The sequence below is a fragment of the Saimiri boliviensis genome, chromosome 3 (genome assembly GCF_048565385.1).
Source record: "Saimiri boliviensis isolate mSaiBol1 chromosome 3, mSaiBol1.pri, whole genome shotgun sequence".
NCBI classification, from domain to species: domain Eukaryota; kingdom Metazoa; phylum Chordata; class Mammalia; order Primates; family Cebidae; genus Saimiri; species Saimiri boliviensis.
The window spans coordinates 23,741,615-23,762,394 of NC_133451.1; the positions used below are offsets into that span (position 1 = coordinate 23,741,615).

Consider the following 20,780-nt stretch of genomic DNA (forward strand, 5'->3'; position numbering starts at 1 on the left):
AATATGATCAATTATTTGAGAAGGACATGCTATTGTTTAGTGGGTCTGGAATGAGAATTTGAAAGAAAACTGTGAGATATGGTAGGAGCTGGAGAAGTACAGGTGGGAAAAGCTCCCTCAGAGGCCTTCTGTTGGTGCTAAGGGGTTTGCATTGTTTCCTGAAAGAAGTGGGGAGTCCTTGAGGATTCAAGACAGGGAGCAACCTCAGCCTGTCCTCACATCTGCAGGGCCTGCAGTCTGCTGCCTGCTTCTTGTCTCTTCCCTCCCCAGATTCTCCCCACTTGGGCAGGTGTGTGTTTTCACCATCCCATGTCCCGGCTCCCTCCATATCCCACTCCCAGGGAAACTGCTACCCCTTGGCCACACTCCAAGGCCTGGTAGCGCAGACACAGGCAGTGGCTGTGCCTTCGGGGGAGGAGTCCTGTGCAGGCCCGGAATAGCTCAGGGCTGGATATCCGGAACGCAGGGTCCTGGGTGTGTGTGTATTCTGATCTGGAATTGTCTGGGGGTGGAGGGCCAAATAGGGCTTTGCTGGGAACCTTCCTTTAGCCTGCAGACTCCTCATTCCATAGGGAGGGGTGCAGCTGGGACCCCAGAGCTCCGAGAGCCAGAGCTGGGCCCTCTACAGTACAGAATCCAGGAATGAAGCCCAAGGCAAAAGATCGCGCCTCTTGCCTCATCAGACTGGGCAGGGCAATCCTTGCGGCAGGGCCAGTTAAAAGGCTGCTAACATACTTCATGGGATATCAGCGGTGGTCTGAAATGGACAGGAAACAGGATCGAAAGGATGAATACCAATTTGAGAACAATTCTGGAAAAGAAATGGACAGATGCAGCCCTCCTGGCTGGTGCTACGGTGCTGCCCCTGTCGTCTGACTACGACCAATCATGTACACTTTGCAGCCCCTTCAGCGACGTTCCATATTGTAGCTGAAGGGGCTGCTGCGTGCAGGCCCAAGGAAGCCTCAAAACACAGAGGATGGCAAAGGGGAAATGCAGGGTTCTAACTAAAGTGCGTACCTCTGTGCGGAAGTGAGCTCTGAAGGGTGAGTGTGAGTCAGCCAGTGAAAGAGGGTGAGGGGGCAGGTGAAGGAGAGGAGAGTGGCAGGGAAGAGCATTCCCAGCAGCAGGACTGTCCGGAGGTGAAGACACTGAAATACGTGCAAATATTCTCTGTGGCAGGGGTGAAAGAAGGAGGTGGTGGCAGGTGGCAAAGGTAGGTTCGACCCAGACTGTCTGTGGCAGTGCACAGCTGTGTGTGTGTGTGGTGTGTGCACGTGCATGCTCAGGTCGGGGGGAAGGGTACATAGGAAATATATCTCCAAGCGATGCATTTAAGAAGGCTGCACATCTCCCGGGCCAGTCAGGGGCCATCGGCCTCAATGCTCACTTCCTCTTTTTTGCATGGAGGTGTCAAAGTGCAGAAAGAATTCAATCTCAAAGAGATGAAGATCAGAACATCACAACAACAGCAACACACACGCCCAAAGTGCAATGAGTGACAGCTGCAAACCACTCTTCATCCCGCACAGATGAAAATTTGATATTTGACACAACTAAGTATCTAAAATGCAGGTGAGAGTGACAGGCCTTAGCTGCCAATCACGCTGCTTTTAACGAGTTCTTCCATTGTGTTTATGTCTAAGGCCACAGTAGCCCCAGAGGACTCCTGGATCAATTATCTGTAGTTGGAACATTGTGTATACTCTCTGCACAAAGCAGGGCCCACTTCCAAGAAGATGTTATGTTTTCCCCATCAATAAAGCTTGATTTTTATGGGTGTTTAAAACCATACTAGCAAAACCCATTGGTATTATGGGTAGGTGTTGAATCAGTTCCAGCGTGCAAGTCAGCCCTCGTCTATCATCCTCATGAGCTCAAATGCCCTAAAATATTGCCCTTGAGGTAGTTCCCAGAGGGACCAGTCTTGCCAATTTTGCAGTATTGTTGAAATAAGAAAGAATTTCTGGAAGATTGCAAGGCATTTGGAAAGAACCATGTGTTTTCTTGAGGGGGCACTGACTGCCTCTATTTTTAGGCTGCCTTATTCTAAGGCCACTTCTACCTCATCTCCTTACCACCAGTCCTCCTGTTTTCTCTTTTGGTATTCATGTGGTTTCTAACATGGAGGTGGCATAAGGCTCAAAATTAAGATCCGATATTATCTGTACCTTGACATCGGGTAATACTGGGAGGGTCTCCCATGCCTAACAACAAGTCCCTCTTCCCACTCTAGAGTCCTACAGATAGGGTCCGGTGGTCAAAGGACCCTTCTTGTTAAAGGAGTCAGGTGCAGTTCTTGCTTATCTCAGAGTAGCAAGTTTCAGTTCTCCACTAGTCTGCAGAATTATCTAAACAAGCCAACCTATCCTCTTTGGGAACCAAGGGGCATCCCACCCTCTTGATACTACAAAGCCTGCCTTCCACAACCTCCTGTGGTTCACCCTGTTCCCGACTCCCACCACCCCCCACTGTGTGGCCCTGCATAGTGCAGTGACTCTTCCTTTTGGGTGTGAGTGTATGTCACTGATAAACTGCTGCTGATCTCAGCTGTCCAATGTAAGGTGCCTCGTGTTCAGGTATTCTCATAGCCCTAGAGAGAGAATCTTCTTGTCGTCAATGGGCTGAATAGGAGGTGATTAAAATAATGGGAGGTAGACAAACCCTGGCTTCAATCCCCTGTCCTCCCCAGTTTTTAGCTGTGTGACCTGGGAAAATTGTTTAACTTCTCTGAGCCTGAGTTCCCTCAACTGTAGAGCATCACCTGCTTTATGAGTTTTGGGGAAAATTAAATGGGATCATTTACTCAGTAAATCTTGTTTGTTTGTTCGAGATGCAGTTTTGCTCTTATCGCTCAAGCTGGAGTACAGTAGTGTGACCTCAGCTCACTGCAAACTCTGCCTCCTGGGTTCAAGGATTCTCCTTCCTCAACCTCCTGAGTAGCTGGGATAATAGGCACACACCACTTTGCCCAGCTAATTTTTGTATTTTTAGTAGCGACAGGGTTTCACTATGTTGGCCAGGCTGGGTTTGAACTCCTGACCTCAAGTGATCCACCCACCTTGACCTCCCAAAGGGCTAGGATTACAGGCACAAACCACTAAACCTGGCCTTACTCAGTCAATTATTAACCGAGACCCTCCTAGATGCCAGGAACAGAGACTGTAGCAAAAACTGGATATTGGCTTTTTGTCCACAAAGAACTAATATTCTAATGGAGGGCATAAACAACACACATTTAAAAATTAACGAGATGGTTACAAACAGGTGCAGTGCTGTGAAGAAAAAAATACATCAATAACAGGAATGGAATGGCTCATGCTGGGCGGGAGGACTGGGGGATACGGGCAGCATGGAGCGCTCTCTGGATGGTCACATTAGAGCTGAGACCTGAATGATAAGGAGTCAGCCATTAGAAGATTTGAGGAACAGCTACTGTAGGCTGAAGGAACAGCAAATGCAAATGCCTCCAGTACGAGGCAGCAGGGCCTGCCGGAGCAAGGTAAGAGAAGTGAGCATGACAAGTATGCACGAGGAGGAGTAATATGGTTTGGCTCTGTGTCTCCATCCAGATCTCATGTTGAATTGTAATCCCCAGTGTTGAGGGAGGGACCTGGTGGATGGTGATCGCTGCTCTTGAAATAGTGAGTTCTAATGAGATCTGTTTGTTTAAAAGGGTGTGGCACTTCCCCCTTCACTTTCTCTTCCTCCTGCTCCAGCCATTTAGGATGTGCTGGCTTCCCATTCACCTTCTCCCATGATTGTAAGTTTCCTGAGGCCTTCCTAGCCATGCCTTCTGTACAGGCTGTGGAACCGTCAGTCAATTAAACCTCTCTCTTTTTTTTTTTAAATTAATTGTGCTTTAGATTCTGTGGTACATGTGCAGATCATGCAAGACTGTTGCATAGGTACATTCATGGCAAGGTGGTTTGTAGCCTCCATCTCCCATCACCTAAACCTGACATTTCTCCCCATGTTATTCCTCCCCCACCCTTCCTCCCACTATCCCTCCTGTAGCCCCCACCAATGGACCCCAGTGTGTGATGCTCCCCTCTCTGTGTCCAAGTGTTCTCATTGTTCAACACCCACCTATGAGTGAGAACATGCACTGTTTGATTTTCTGTTTTTGTGTCAGTTTGCTGAGAATGATGGTTTCCAGGTTCATCCATGTCCCTAAAAAGGACACAAATGCATCGTTTTTTATGGCTGCATAGTATTCCATGGTGTATATGTGCCACATTTTCTTTGTCCAGTCTATCATTGATGGGCATTTAGGTTGGTTCCAGGTCTTTGCTACTGTAAACAGTGCCGTAATGAACATGCGTGTGCATGTGCCTTTATAATAGAATAATTTATAGTCCTTTGGGTATATACCCAGTAATGGGATTGCTGGGTCAAATGGAATTTCTACTTCTAGGTCCTTGAGGAATCGCCACACTGTCTTATGCAATGGTTGAACTAATTTACACTCCCACCAACAGTGTGAAAGTGATTCTATTTCTCCACATCCTCTCCAGCATCTGTTGTCTCCAGATTTTTTAATGATTGCCATTAGTTTTGATTTGCATTTCTCTACTGACCAGTGATGATGAGTATTTTTTCATATGTTCGTTGGCTTCATATAGGTCTTCTTTTGAAAAGTGTCTGTTCATATCCTTCACCCACTTTTAAATGGGTTTCTTTTTTGCTTGCAAATCTGTTTCAGTTCTTTGTAGATTCTGGATATTAACCCTTTGTCAGATGGGTAGATTGCAAAAATTTTTCCCGTTCTGTTGGTTGCCATTTCACTCTAATGATTGTTTCTTTTTCTGTACAGAATCTCTGAAGTTTAATGAGATCCCATTTGTCTATTTTGGCTTTTGTTGCCATTGCTTTTGGTGTTTTAGTCATGAAGTTCTTGCCTATGCCTATGTCCTGCATGGTTTTGCCTAGGTTTTCTTCTAGGGTTTTTATGGTGTTAGGTCTAATGTTTAAGTTCTTAATTCATCTGGAGTTAATTTTAGTGTAAGGTGTCAGGAAGGGGTCCAGTTTCTGTTTTCTGCACATGGTTAGCCAGTTATCTCAACACCATTTATTAAAGAGGGGCTCCTTTCTTCATTGCTTGTTTTTGTCATGTTTGTCAAAGATCAGATGGTTGTAGATGTGTGGTGTTGCTCTGGAAGCCTCTCTTCTGTTCAATTGGTCTGTGTCTCTGTTTTGATACCAGTACCATGCTGTTTTGATTACTGTTGCCTTGTAGTATAGTTTGAAGTTCAGCAGCATGATGCCACCAGCTTTGTTCTTTTTGATTAGGATTGTCTTGGCTATATGGGCTCATATTTGGTTCCATATGAATTTTAAAGTGTTTTTTTCCAGTTCTGCAAAGACAATCATTGCTAGTTTGATGGGGATAGTATTAAATCTATAAATTACTTTGGGCAATATGGCCATTTTCACAATATTCATTCTTCCTAACCATGAGTGTGGAATGTTTTTCCATCTGTTTGTGTCTTCTCTTATTTCCTTGAGCAGTGGTTTGTAGTTCTCCTTGAAGAGGTCCTTTACCTCCTTTGTTAGTTTTATTTCTAGGTATTTTATTCTCTTTGTAGCAATTGTGAATGGGAGTTCATTCTTGATTTGGCTCTCTGTTTGTCTGTTATTGGTGTGTAGGAATGCTTGTGATTTCTGCACATTGATTTTGTATCCTGAGACTTTGCTGAAGTTGCTTATCAGCTTAAGGAGAGTTTGGGCTGAGGCGATGGGGTCTTCTAAATATACAATTATGTCATCTGCAAATAGAGACAATTTGCCTTCCTCCTTTTCTAATTGAACACCCGTTATTTCTTTTTCTTGCCTGATTGCTCTGGCTAAAACTTCCAATACTAAATTGAATAAGAGTGGAGAGAGAAGGCATCCTTGTCTAGTGCCAGATTTCAAATGGAATGCTTCCAGTTTTTGTTCATTCAGTATGATATTGGCAGTGGGTTTGTCATAAATAGCTTTTATTATTTTGTGATAGATTCCATTGATATCTAGTTTATTGAGAGTTTTTAGCATAAAGGGCTGTTGAATTTTCTCAAAGACCTTCTCTGCATCTGTTGAGATAATCACATGGTTTTTGTCTTTGGTTCTGTTTATGTGATGGATTACGTTTATGGACTTGCGCATGTTGAACCAGCCTTGCATCCCTGGGATGAAGCTTACTTGATGGTGATGGATACGCTTTTTGATTTGCTGTTGTAATCAGTTTGCCAGTATTTTATTGAAGATTTTTGCATCTATGTTCATCATGGAGATTGGCCTGAAGTTTTCTTTCTTTTTTTTTTTTTTGTTGAGTCTCTGCTGGGTTTTGGTATCAGGATGATGTTGGTCTCATAAAATGAGTTGGGAAGGATTCCCTTTCTTTGCATTGTTTGGAATCATTTCAGAATGATTGGTACCAACTCCTCTTCGTACGCCTGGTAGAATTTGGCTGTGAACTCATCTGGACCTGGACTTTTTTTGGTTGGTAGGCTGTTAATTGCTGCCTCAACTTCAGCCCTTGTTATTGGTCTATTCAGGGTTTCAACTTCTTCCTGGTTCAGTTTTGGTAGGGTGCAAGTGTCCATGAATTTATCCATTTCTTCCAGGTTTACTTGTTTATGTGCATAGAGTTGTTTGTAGTAATCTCTGTTGGTAGTTTGTATTTCTGTGGGATTGGTGGTTTTATCGTTTTTTTATTGCATCTATTTGATTATTCTCTCTTTTCTTTTTTATTAATCTGGCTAATGGTCTATTTTGTTGATCTTTTTGAAAGACCAGCTCCCGAATTTATTGATTTTTTTGAAGGATTTTTGTGTCTCTATCTCTTTCAGTTCTTCTCTGATCTTAGTTATTTCTTCTCTTCTGCTAGCTTTTGAGTTTTTTGATCTTGGTCCTCTGGCTCTCAATTTTGATGGTAGGGTGTTGATTTTAGATCTTTCCTCGTTTCTCATATGAGCAATTATTTTTATAAATTTCCCTCTAGACACTGCTTTAAATGTGTCCCAGAGATTCTGGTGTGTTGTGTCCTTGTTCTTGTTGGTTTCGAAGAATATCTTTATTTCTGCCTTCATTTCATTGTTTATCCAGTCAACATTCAGGAGCCAGTTGTTCAGTTTCCATGAAGTTGTGCAGTTTTGAGTTTCTTAATCCTGAGATCTAATTTGATTGCACTGCGATCTGAGACTGTTTGTTATGATTTCCATTTTTTTTTTGCATTTGTTGAGGAGTGATTTATTTCCAATTATATGGTCAGCTTTAGAGTAAGTGCAATGTGGTGCTGAGAAGAATGTATATTCTGTGTCTGTGGGGTGGAGAGTTCTGTAGATGTCTATTAGGTCTGCTTGTTCCAGTTCTGCATTCAAGTCCTGTATATCCTTGTTGATTTTCTGTCTCAACTGATCTGTTTACAGTGGAGTGTTAGAGTCTCCCACTATTGTGCAGTCTAAGTCGCTTTGTAGGTCATTAAGAACTTGCTTTATGTATCTGGGTGCTCCTGTATTGGGTGCATATATATTTAGGATAGTTCTTCTTGTTGTATTGATCCTTTCACTATTCTGTAGTGTCCTTCTTTGTCTCTTCTGATCTTTGTTGGTTTAAAGTCAATTTTATCAGAGACTAAAATTACAGCCCCTGCTCTTTTTTGCTCTTCATTTGCTTAGTAGATCTTCTTCTATCCCTTTATTTTGAGTCTATGTGTGTCTTTGCATGTGAGATGGGTCTCCTGAATGCAGTACACCAATGGATTTTGACTTTTTGTCGTTTGCCAGTCTGTGTCTTTTGATTAGGGCATTCAGGCCATTTATATTTAATGTTAATATTGTTATGTGTGAATTGGATCCTGCCATTTTGTTACTGGTTGTTTGTTTTGCCTGTTGGTAGACACAGTTTCCTCATTGCATCGTTGGTCTTTACCATTGGGTTCGTTTTTGCAGTGGCTGGTACTGGATTTTTTTTCTGTTTAGTGCTTCCTTCAGGAGTTCTTGTAGGGCAGGTCTGGTGGTGACAAAATCTCTCAGTAATTGCTTGCCTGTAAAGGATTTTTTTTTCCTTCACTTACGCAGCTTAGTTTGGCTGGATATGAGATTCTGGGTTGAAAGTTCTTTCCTTTAAGGATGTTGAATATTGGCCCCCACTCTATTCTGGCTTGTAGGGTTTCTGCTGAGAGATCCCCTGTGAGTCTGATGGGCTTCCCTTTGTGGGTGACCTGAGCTTTCCCTCTGGCTACCCTTAGCATTTTTTTCCTTCATTTTAACCCTGGTGAATCTGATGATTATGTGCCTTGGGGTTGCTCTTCTTGAGGAGTATCTTGGTGAACATGTAATAATAAAACCAAAATAAAATAAACCTCAAAAGGGAGACATCACGAGTGTGTCTAATTCCACTCTTCATCCCTCCTGCTCTACATCTCAATATTTTAGCCTGGACAATGCAATGATTGATAGCAGAACAGAAACTCAGGGGCAGACTTAGTTATGAATGGAAAATTTGTCATAATAAAGATCACCAGAAATCAGTCCATGGGGAAGAAAAGGATTTCTCTGCATATGGTATTGGCATATGGTGTGAATTAGGAGCTTGACTCAAATCATATACAAAGATGAACTTAGACTGAGTTCATCTTTGTATATGGTTTGAATCAAACTCCTAATTCACAACTAATTCCTAATTGGGAAAGGTACAGCTATAAAATAGCATTTTTAAAATATATCTTTTTGGCAATCTGAGGAAACCTATAGACTCCTTCTCAGAATACTATTTTTAAATGGACAGAATACAAAAGGATTATCAAAGGAAACAATTATGTAGAAATTTTAAAACTTGTGAAGTAAAATACATGCTTCTGTATTAAAGTATTGATATGGTTTGGCTCTGTGTCCCCACCCAAATCTCATCTTGAATTGCACTCCCATAAGTCCCACATGTTGTGGGAGGTACCTGGTGGGAGATAATTTGAATTATGGGGGCGGTTTCTCCCATATTGTTCTCATGTTAGTGAAAAAGTCTCACGAGATCTGGTGGTTTTATTAGGGATTTCCACTTTGTATTATTTTCATTTTTCTCTTGTTGCCACGATGTAAAAAGTGCCTTTTGCCTTCTACCATGATTTTGAGGCCTCCTCAGCCATGGAACTGTAAGTCCAATTAAACCTCTTTTTATTCCCAGTCTTGGGTTTGTCTTTATCAGCAGCATGAAAATGGACTAATACAAGCATTAATCAGATCTAGCAGCAAATCTAACAACTATAGCAATTTTGAAATAGTGGCACTCAAAAACAGTTCTGAAATATATGCAACAATGGTGACGTAAGCTAAAACTATACGTTTTTTTTGGAGACAAAATTGAAAGCCTAATACTACCACTGTGGCTTGTTGCCCACATTCATAATCAGAAGAAATACTAAATGTCTATTAGAGGTTACTGAAAATAAAAAAGTATTTTTTTTCCCATCCAAGTTCACTGACACCTTGAATTCCAGGTTAATGCCATTCTTGTTAAAATCCCCTTTAATAAAGATGGTAGAAATAGAGGAGATTATTTTTGAGTTCTTCAGGCTAGGGAAGAACTTCTAAGATAGTGGCCCCAAAATGCACAAAGAATTGATGGATTTGTTTCCTTTAAAATTCAGAAGTTTTGCTTAGCAAGATGACAGGAGAAAACATTTGTAACCTTCAAAACCAACAAAGGATTGACACCTAGAATAAATGAGGGGCTTCTGCAAATCAACAAGGGAAGGACAAGAAAACCAGTAGAACATCAGTAAAAATATATGAATAGACACTTTACAGAAGTGAAAATATTGTATGTGTAATAACTATGTGATGAAATATTCATTCACTTGTAATAAATGAATGGAAAATTAAAACATCGATGAAGTAGATACTGAATACCATCCTATTTTTCATAAATAGAGAGCCTGTTACCACTGGCTAGGGATCATGGCTCATGCCTGTAATCCCAGCACTTTGGGAGGACAAGGCAGGCAGATTGCCTGAGCTCAGGAAGTTTGAGACTATCTTGCACAACACGGCAAAACCCCATCTCTACCAAAAATACAAAAAATTAGTTGGACATGGTAGCGTGTGCCTATAGTCCCAGCTACTTGGAAAACTGAGGTGAAAGGATCACTTGAGCCTGGGAGGTAAAGGCTGCAATGAGCTAAGATTGTGCCACTGCACTCCAGCCTGGGTGACACAGGGAGACCCTGAGACAGAAAGAAAGAGAGCAAGAAAGCAAGAAAACAAGCAGGGAAGGAAGGAAGGAGAGAGAGAGAAAGAAAAGAAAGAAAGAAAGAAAAAGAAAGAAAGAGAAAGAAAGAAAGAAGGAAAGAAAGGAGGAAAGGCTGTTAATTACCAAGTATTGGCAAGGATGTGGGAAAATGAGAACTCTCATGCACTGCTGACAGGATTTACACTTTTATAACCATTCTGAGAACAATCTGGTGGTACATACTGACACTAAGGACCACATATATTTTGACTCAGCTATCCCATCCTGTGTATATAAACAGGGAGCCCTGGCAAACCATCGTTTAATTGAACAAATACGAAGATATTCATCTCAGCACTGTTAGTGGTGGAGGATACTGGAGGCAACTTGTTATAAAATGTGGAAGGTGTGTCCTGGTGGGAGACCAGCATGTAGCACCTGTGACCATAAGGTCCAAGGAACTATGCATGGACAGCAACCCAGATATCCCCAGATGTAAACAATTAACTTAAACTATTAAGTAAGAAAAAAAGGTTAAGAACATCGAGAGATCTTTAGCACAATACTATTTAATAACATACCCACAGAAAACAACACTGCATATTTTCTAAGATATTTGTATCTTGAGAAACTGAATGTACACACGAACAGTGGTATTCAGAAATAGAACTAGGACTCATAACCCACCCAGGAAGCCAACCCAGGAAGCTAGTGTGCTGGAAGTCAGACATCTAGAAAATCAGATGCTATCTCTAGTAACAATTCAAGAAGCTAAACAGTAACTTTTGTAAGAATTGATCTCAAATAGCCAGGACTTTAATTGACAACTTCCGTAATTTTTGTTTCCACTTTCAACTGGAGGCCAATTAGAGAAAGTCAAATATGCACCCTAACCAATCACATAAGATGCCTCACTTTTAGTTAGACGCCTCCAGCTTCTTCAGGCCAACAGCCTTCTATCAGGGCACACCCAGAGCTTTACCTTTCCCCCATAAAACTTCCCCACTCCTCTGCCTGCCTTTCAGTGTCTGCCAAACGCAAGTGGTAATGGCTGTCTCTTGCTATACAGTGAATTCTGAATAAAGCGCCCTTGCTTGTTCTCATTTGGTAGGTCTTTATTTATTCCCACAGTCTTCAAAGAGACCTGCTGGGCACATTCGAACGGTACGCCTTTGAGGAATGGGAATGAACTGGACTGGAGAATGGAGCTCAGGGCCTTGCACAGACCTGTAGACCATGTGCCATGAGCTGAGGAAGTGATTCACCAAACTCTTGGAGGTTCACACAAAATACAGAAAAACATTTTAAAAATTAGTTTGTTTTTTGGGCCAGATGCGATGATTCATGCTTGTAATCTCAGCCCTTTGGGAGGCTGAGGCTGGTGGATCACCTGAGGTCAGGGGTTCGAGACCAGCCTAACAAACATGGTGAAACCCCATCTCTACTAAATACAAAAAAATTAGCTGGGCGTGGTGGTGCATGTCTGTAATCCCAGCTACTTGGGAGGCTGAGGCAAGAGAATCACTTGAACCTGGGAGGCAGAGGTTGCAGTGAGCCGAGATTGCGCCACTGCACTCCAGCCTGGGCAGCAAAACCAAAACTCTGTCTCAAAAAAAAAAAAAAAAAAAAAAAAAAAAAACACAAACTAGTTTATTTTCATTTCCTTTCGCATGTTTTTTTTTTTCCTTCTGAAATCTCTTCTACTCCTCCTGCCCTTTTCCAAGCTTCCATCTGCTTGGGGACTAAGTATCCAGATCATTGCTTCCCAAGCAGAGGCAGTCAGCCCAGGAAAGGAAGGAAGCAATGCTCCACCTCGCTCCACTGACCGGTGGGTAGTGGAGGCTCCCAGGACCCAGAAATGTTCCTGCCAAACCGAGCCTCTCTAAGAAACTCTCAGCAATGGCTCACATAGGAGTCTTGAGTCCAGATATTCTCCCTCCGGCCTGGTTTTATCTCTATTAGAACACAGTTTAAGCCAATGGCCTCCTTTTTAACCACTCAGTGCTGGAGATTAAGGGGAAAAAATAGCTGCAGTGATTTCATCTCACTCTTTTTCAGTGAAAATTACTTTTCAGAACTATTAAGTCTTCTGTGAAGGTTATAATAGAGGACTTAGTTTTGGTTTAGCCATTTATTAAGATATAGGCTACCAAACCCCAATAGAAAAAATAAACAAACAACTAGCAGGTTACTTGGATTTATGCACAGTCTGTCTAATCAATCAATCCGTAAACATTATGCAAATGTGTGTAAACCTGAACCTAGCCCAGACTTTACGTATGTATTGTTATGTAAACAATCAATCTTGTTAATGCAAATATTAATATAAACCTGACATTAAACACAAGTTTACACAGCCTTGCTGGTTGAAGTCGGCTTGATTTACATTGAAATATAAATAGCAATAGTGCTCCTTTTGGGGCTTTGGAAAACAGACTCACCAGAGGTCACTGGGTGGCCAGTCTCCACTGCTTCCTCCTATTGACTTCCAACCCCTTCATTCACGCATCTTACGAAGAATTGGGAGAGAATTTGAACCCCAACTCATCAGCCCCTACAGGTGTCTTTGTTTAGTATAGCCCAGCTCCCTATGGTGGGAGCTCTCTAGGGTCACTTTTAAAGCCAGATGACCCCAGTGTCTGCACGAATGATGAGGAGGGGTCACTCACCAGCTTTCACTGCAACATTGGTTGAAACATTGCAGGTGAGCCATTTTGCCAACGAGACTTGCTATTAAGAAGCCTTCTGGGCAAGTTTCAAGTCAGTTTACCCCAATCCCTTGTGCTGACTGGCTTCTTCTCATTCAAGTCTGTTTTAAACGTCACCTCCTCAGACAGGTTTTCTTTGATCAGCTATCCTAAATAGGTTACCTCCTAGATTATTCTGTAGCATACCACTCTATACATTACACTCATTAAGCTTTTCTCAATTTGTGATGACATATTTATTTACTTATGTGTTAACTTTTTCCATCCTCCTCACCTATGCCTTCACAGGAGCAGAGCTACATCTGTTCACCACTTTATACTCAGCGCCAGGTACGTGTGATGTGCTTAAAAATCTTTTGTTGAATGGATGGACACACACTCAGGAATCTTGTTGTTCAGCCCAAAGATCTGCCTTTCTTGTCATGGGCAGCCTCAGAAACTTGCCCAGCTGTGTCTGCGGGACCCGCCCTGAATAGATTGATAATCTGCACTGCTTTCCTCAGTGCCTTCTGCCCACGGCTGGATTTTGTTCTCTGAGATCTCATCATGGCATAATAATGTAACTGGAGTAACTGCAGCCGGATTCCCTGATTCACCACACCGGTAGTCGAACCCAGGCCACCTGGGTGAAAACCAGAAGTCCACACGGCTAGACTACCACAGAAGTGGCCTAGCTGCAGCTGGAACTTAGCCTCTTGGCCTTCCTGACCCTGAAGAACAGGGAAGTGGGTCCCAGAGAAGCGATGAGTGTTACAGCTGAAATAGAACTCTTGGACCCAATAAGTGTGCAACTGCGATTTATTAGACAGAGCGAAAAGACAGCTTCCACGCTGTGGAAGGGGATCCGGAGAAAGGGTGCCGTTGAAGCTGTGGCAGCTAGAGGTTTTCTCCTTGAATTATTCCCTCCCCATTCATGTTCTCATTCAATGAGAGGAGTTTTTTCAAACTTCTCTGGATTGATTGATTGTTGACTCCTTTACTGGATTGGCTACTGTTTTACAACTGAGTCACAGAGACCCCACCTCCAAGAACCAGAGGTGAGAAAATTGAGGCACAGGCCCTACCTGGCCTACCAGAGCTGGGAAAGCAGAAACAAAGGGCCCTAGCCGGCCAGAGGCAGGAAAGCCAGAGAATTCCTGAACTGGAAACCACGACCCCAGCTGACCCTGGGAAGTCCCTTTAACACAGACCCTCATTAATAGCAGTAGGAGAAATAGCAATAATATATTCAACACTGTCTTAGTCTCTTGGGGTTGCTACAATGGAAGATTGACTACTTGGCTTATAAATACCAGACATTGTTTCTCACATTTCTGGAGGCTAGAAATCCAATATCAAGATGCCAGCAGATTTGGTGTCTGACGAGGGCTGGCTTCCTTTTGAAGGAAGGTTCATAGGTGGCTGTCTTCTCCCTGTGTCCTCACTTGGTGAGAAAAGTGAGGGAGCTCTCCCCTTTTTAAGGATACTGATATGGTTTGGCTGCAACATCACCCAAATCTCATCTTGAATCGTAGCTCCCACAATTCCCACATGTTATGGGAAGAACCCAGTGGGAGGTAATTGAATCATGGGGGCGGGTTAGGTCTTTCCCATGCTATTCTTGTGGTAGTGAATAAGTCTCACGAGATCTGATGGTTTTATAAAGGGGAGTTTTCCTGCACAAATTCTCTTCTCTTGTCTGATGCCATGTAAGATGTGCCTTTTACCTTCTGCCATGATTGTGAGGCCTCCTAGTCACATATAACTGTGAGTCCATTAAACCTCTTTCTTCTGTAAATTGCCCAGTCTCAGTTATGTCTTTATTAGCAGTGTGAAAACAGACTAATACAGGTACTAATCCCATTCAGGAGCTTAGTCACCTCATGACCTTATCATTCCCAGAGGCCCTAGATCCTAATACCATCACATTGGGGATTAAGTTTTGACAGATTAATTTTAGATGGGACACAAATATTCAGTCTGTAGCAAATACTTAGTAGTTTCCACATGTTATACTAGAGGCTGTACCCTCATGATCTCACTTGAACTTTAACCTTCAAAGCATCTTTTTCTTTTTTTTGAGGGCAGTGGCATGATCTCCGCTTCCCGAGTTCAAGCAATTCTCCTGCCTCATCCTCCCTAGTAGCTGGGATTACAGGTGCATGTCACCATGTCCAGCTAATATTTGTATTTTTAGTTGAGATGGGGTTTCACCATGTTGGCCAAGTTGGTCTCAAACTCCTGACCTCAGATGATCCGCCCACCTCAGCCTCCCAAAGTGTTGGAATTACAGGGTGAGCCATCGTGCTCAGCCTCCAAGCATGTTTTTCAAAAGACCAAACCTTTAACAAGGCATCCAAGATAAAAGAGCTTGGGCTGGGGACAGTGCAGTGTACATTTTAGAATTCATCTTTGAAATCAATTAGAGCTGAGTTTGAATCCTGACTTTACCAGCTACAGATCTTGTAGAAGACATTTACTCTGGGCCCTCATTTCCTAAGCTGTAGAATGAGGATGTGAATAATGTTTCCCAGGGTTGCTGTGATGATTAACTAAGATCGAGCATATAGCACAAAAAGAATTTAGTAAATATTAGTCATTTTTTCCAACTTTTACACAAAAGGGTTCAGAAACCTGGAGACCAAGAACCAGGTTCACTCTCTTCAACCTCTGTGTCTTCTGTGTTCTCTTGAAGCCCTTCGCTGTGTCACCCAGAGTCCCTTCGAGTAGGGAATTTGTATTAGGCATCTTTGTGGTACATCCACTGAGACCGGTCCCTCCAAACTCAGACTGAGGAGGTGACGACCGAGAGCCCTGCAGGTGGAAGAAAGAGGTGCTGAAACAGACCAGAAGCTTTTCCACACACAAATCAGTCTTAACCCCAAAGGCCCTACAGCAAAGGGAGTGGAACTGGACTCTAGGAAGACGTAGCTGGTTGCTCACGGTGTTTGGCCAGAGTGCTTACGGGGCGTATTTAGTTATGTCTGACTCCCCTGGGGAAGAGGGCTTGCCTCTTACTCATCTTTGTAACTCAGAAGGCAACGCAGTCTGGTGCCTAGTGGGTGCCCAATCACTGTTGACTGAACAAATATTCCCTTCTCAACCCTTCTTATCAAGACTCATTGGATTTCTACTTTTTTGGTGTTTACTTTCAATGCTGCCTTTGATCTTCATTTGGGTAGGGTTTTGGGAGTGCATTGGGAAGGAGACCGAACAAATAGAATTCCTTCTAGGCTCTCTACATCCCTAGGGGATGCCTGCCTAAAAATTGCCTGCTTATGCGGAGGCTCAGGCCTTGTAGAGGGAGCTCAGCTCCAATGTGTCAAATCCCGAGACTCCCATAATCATTAGTAGCAGCTGCAAGCCCCAAGAGCTCCTTGCAAAAGTAGAAACAGCCACAGAAATGAGAAACTTTCTATTGCCTATAGCAAAAGAAAGCAAACTAAAACAAAGTGAGAGGTGAAGCTGAACTATTATCCCTACATATTATTAATAATGACACCTCTTATTTGAATAGCATTTTGGAATTTTAAAAAAATGCTTTTTCCTCTATTATATCAATCATTGCTCATCACTTGCTTTGAGCTATTGCAGCCAGTTTGCTGATGGAGAAACTGCTTAGAGACAGGCCTCAACAGCAGCTGCAGCGTCCTAGAATAAGCTACCAGCATCCCTTAGTGAGAACTCCTGTGTTCCCTGGTGTCTCTACGGGATATCTTAAGGGAAATAAGCAGAAGAGTGGTCAGCTAGATGAGTGACTGATTGTTCTGACTGCTTCAGGTTTACAAACCCTTTTTTAATTTGTTTTTTGTTTTGTTTTGTGTTCTTAGAGAAAGGAGATTTCAGCCAGGATAGGATTTTCCCGGAGAATTCTTTAGAAAGAGTGCCAGAATCTTTACCTTCCACCTTGACAGTCCCCAGAGACAAACTGAAAGGACCTCGCTTAATGTCTCATCAGAAGGGTATTTGCAGTGCTGGCTTCATCATTCAAAGCAGGAAAGGCCTTTGTCATGGTCAAATGGCTTTAATGTGTTTTGAATGCTACATAAATTCAAACTTGATGGCTCATTTATTTGTTGGATTGAAGTTTTATACAATAAACGAAGCCTTGGTATTTACTAATAACTTGTGAGCTGCCCTTTGTTTGTTTAGAACAGCCAGAAGGCAAAGAAGTTGACTGAGTCCCTCACGGCCAATCTGATGTTCAGATCCTGGCATTTCCTGGGACAGTTTATGGATCGGTGGGAAGGGTCATAAGAAGGTTGTTTGTGGAGAAGTCAGAGGACACAGTGGGGAAAAGTCGAAGGGGAAGGATCTGTAGGTGGGGGTTTTATTTCAGACTTGTTCTGATGCAGCCCCACCACGGTGGCTTCAACCGCTGAGTTCAGTGAGCTGGGAGGGAATTCAGAGCTTTGAGTGACAGGCCAGGCTTGGCCAGTGACTTGTGGCATGACCTTGGGAGATTAATTGTTCCTACTGTGTCTCACTATCTCACGCCGAGGAAGAAAAGAAAGTGTAGAATAAATTCAATTCATTGTTCAAGGTGAGCTTCATTAAACTACTGTCCTTACAGGAAATCTGTGCTCTTTACCCCTATCCCATCTGCAAACATTTCTCTCTTTCTGAAACTCCAATAGACATTATTGGTCCCCGTAGATGCTGTGGGTGAGAACACGGGCTTTGATGTCACAGCTGAGTGTGAGTCCCAACTCTGTCATTCATGTAAATTGAACACGGAGGAAATGTTTTTGAGCTTCCATTTCCTCACCTGCAAAATGGGAATCACTACAGAGATGACCACTATGCTATTGTGAGAGAGAAATGAATGCGGCAGGTCGTCAGCTCTGTGCCTGGCATTTAGAAAGGATTCCTTATAGATAGGAGTGATGACAATGACAGCCTTATGTTTTGGGGTTTAGAGTAGAACGTAAGTGCCTGAAGAGAAGGAATCACACGTTTGCAGTTCTTTGCCGCACCCAGTACGTGGAGATGGGCTTCTTTTCTGTGATAATGGATGTTCACAGCCTGCCTCTGAGGGACAGAGGGTGCGCCTGCTACCCTGAGGACCCGCTGAGGCACAGCAGCATCTTCAGGTTTATCTGAAGGGTAAGAATGAGTCATGGGACCCGAGTGGGCAAAATCTCAGCATCTCAACATCTCTCCATTTCCGGAGCTGGGGAAATGTTTATTCCTGTTAAGACTGGATGACAGGGTCTGCCTTCAGCACCTCCCCATTTCCGCACAGAGATTCCAGCAGACTCATTTGCTGGGATGAGTCCTGGCCTTGAGAAAGATACACCAGGAAACGTTTCACTGGACGGGAGCCTCGGCTTGGGTTTGTTGGTCTCTGGCGGACTCCTGTCTGCGGTGCCTGCCTGCTTGGGTCCTGATCTAGGTGTGCTTGGCCCTGAACGCTTCTGCCCTTGGCTGCAGCCGGCACTGGCAGGCCTTTCCTCATTTTTCCACGCTGGAGTCTTCATTTTGTTCCAGTAGCCACGTCTCCCCTGAGTCGCTTGGATTAATTCAGATTGGTCTAAGGCAATCATTGGAGCCTCATTCGCCGAATTTGGTCAGTGAAAATAAAGCTTCTGTGTAAGGCTTATTAGCTCTAAAAAATAAGGGGGGTTAAAATGATAAGAAGAGCTAGCACCCCTGTATCCGTCAGAGTTCTCCAGAGAAGCAAAATCAGTAAGATTTGCATGTGAATATGAGTGAGTGTGTCTCTGTGTGTGTGTCTGTGTGTGTGTATGTGAGTCAGGGTTCTCTGGAGGAACAGAATTAATGGAATAGATACATATAAAAGAGAGCTTATTAAATATTAACTCACACGATCACAAGGTCCCACAATAGGCAGTCCACAGTCTGAGGAGCAGAGAGAGCCAAGTTCCAAAGCTGAAGAACCTGGAGTCCGTTGTTCGTGGACAGGAAGCATCCAGCATGGGAGAAAGATGTAGGCTGGGAGGTAGGCCAGTCTAACCTTTTCATATTTTTTTCTTCCTGCTTTATATTTGCTGGCAGCTGATTAAGTGGTGCCCACCAGATTAGAGGTGGGGCTCTAGTCCACTGACTCAAATGTTAATCTCCTTTGGCAACACCCTCACAGGCACACCCAGGATCAGTACTTTGCATCCTTCAATCCAGTGAAGTTCACATTCAGTATTAGCCATCTGTGTGTGTGTGTGTGTGTGTGTGTGTAGAGAGAGAGAGAGAGAAATTATCATAAGGAATTGGCTCATGCTATTATGTATCAGGAATGCTAGCAAGTCCAAGGATCTGCAAACTGGAGACGCAGGAGAGCCAATGATTTAATTCCAGTCCAAATGCAAAGATCTGAGAATGAGGAAAACTGACAGTGTAAATTCCAGTTGAAAGGTTGTTAGACTGTAGACCCAAGAAGAATTCATGTTTCCTGAAGGCAGGACAAAAGTCAGTGTCCCAGCTGGAAGGCAGCCAGGCAGGAAGAATGCTCTCTTACTCAGTGGAGGGGCAGCCTTTTTTTCTTTTTTCTTTTTCTTTTTTTTTTTTTAAATATAAACAGTTTATTTATTCTAAACAGCAACACAGACAAAACGCCATATAAGCACAAAGGAAGTGACGCAGAACGGAGAGGCGGCTGACCTGGGATCTGAGGCTTGAAAGCAACACAGCCCAGGCCCTGGAGGAGCGGCGGAGGGAGGGCGCATTTCCAGACATCCAGCCGGGCTAGGTGAAGCTCTGCACGGTGAGAAGCATGCCTGCATCCGAGAGCGAGGGCTCGCTCTTGGGGGACTTACCCAAGTATAAAAGTTTATCATTTTACAGCAGTTGAAATACTGACATCAATATTAAAATAAAAGCAAGTTTTACATAACAATCAAAATACAAAAGACTGAAGGAAGAGACCCTGTATGAAAAACGGGCAATTCAGCGAGTGGAGACTGAGGACCGTGGTGGCAATGGAAGGCGGCGCCCGCCCAACCCCGCCCAGGCGACTCGTCATTGTAGGGAGCAACTTCAGACTTGCAAATGTGTTGTGAACAAGTTCTTGCCAAACCAATCCCTTCCTTTCTGCGAGGCCAAGGGCCGCTGCTTATGAGGGCGGGAACTTCTTGGCTTGTGCTGGGACCCTCTTCTCGTACTCCACTCTTGTTTTGGCAGTAAATCGTGCAGGCCTCTGCTTGAGCTGGGTCTTGGATATTTGGTTCATTTAGCAGTTCCTGTATTCCTAATAGGACCTGTTTGATTGTGATGGCTGGCCTCCATTCCTTGTCCTCCTCTAAGATGGACAGGCACACTGTCCCCAAAGGGTACACATTTGGGTGAAATAACGGTGGTTCAAATGTACATTTCGGTGGTGAAGATGGATAGTCATTTTTGAAAAGCATCCGTAGTTTAAACAAGCCTCCTTCCCACGGAGTCCGTTTCTTTCCTGGAATGGCGCACTTCCAGTTCATGAGGTTCATCGTGCCATCGGGATTTTTTGTCGGGACAGCCACGAAGCCAGACGGGTGGTCTTTTCTCCACGCTTTCCTCTCCTGAGCGAGTCTGCTGAGGGCGATCCCTGACATGTTCAGAGTCCCTCGGGCGGACAGGCGGAGGACCGAGCGGGCGGCGGTGGCTGCTTCCCTTTGTCTCGGGGCAGCCTTTTTGTTCTATTCTGGCCTTCCACTGATTGGCTGAGGCCACCCACATTCGGAAGGGCAATGTGCTTTACTCAGTCTACTGATTCACATGTTACTTTCATCCAGAAATGCCCACACAGAAACACCCAGAATAATGTTTGACCAAATATCACCCTCTGGCCCAGTCAAGTTGACAGAAAATGAGTCATCATATCCCCATTCTAACTTGGTGTGACTTGTGGACTGAATCGTGTCCCCCTAGAAGGATATATTGAGATCCTAA

At 43.5% G+C, this 20,780-nt stretch overlaps 1 pseudogene; it reads right to left on the reverse strand.

The window, feature by feature from the left end:
- Positions 1-19,965: 19,965 nt before the first annotated feature.
- Positions 19,966-20,457, reverse strand: LOC101046307 (SUMO-conjugating enzyme UBC9 pseudogene; annotated as a pseudogene).
- Positions 20,458-20,780: the final 323 nt, after the last annotated feature.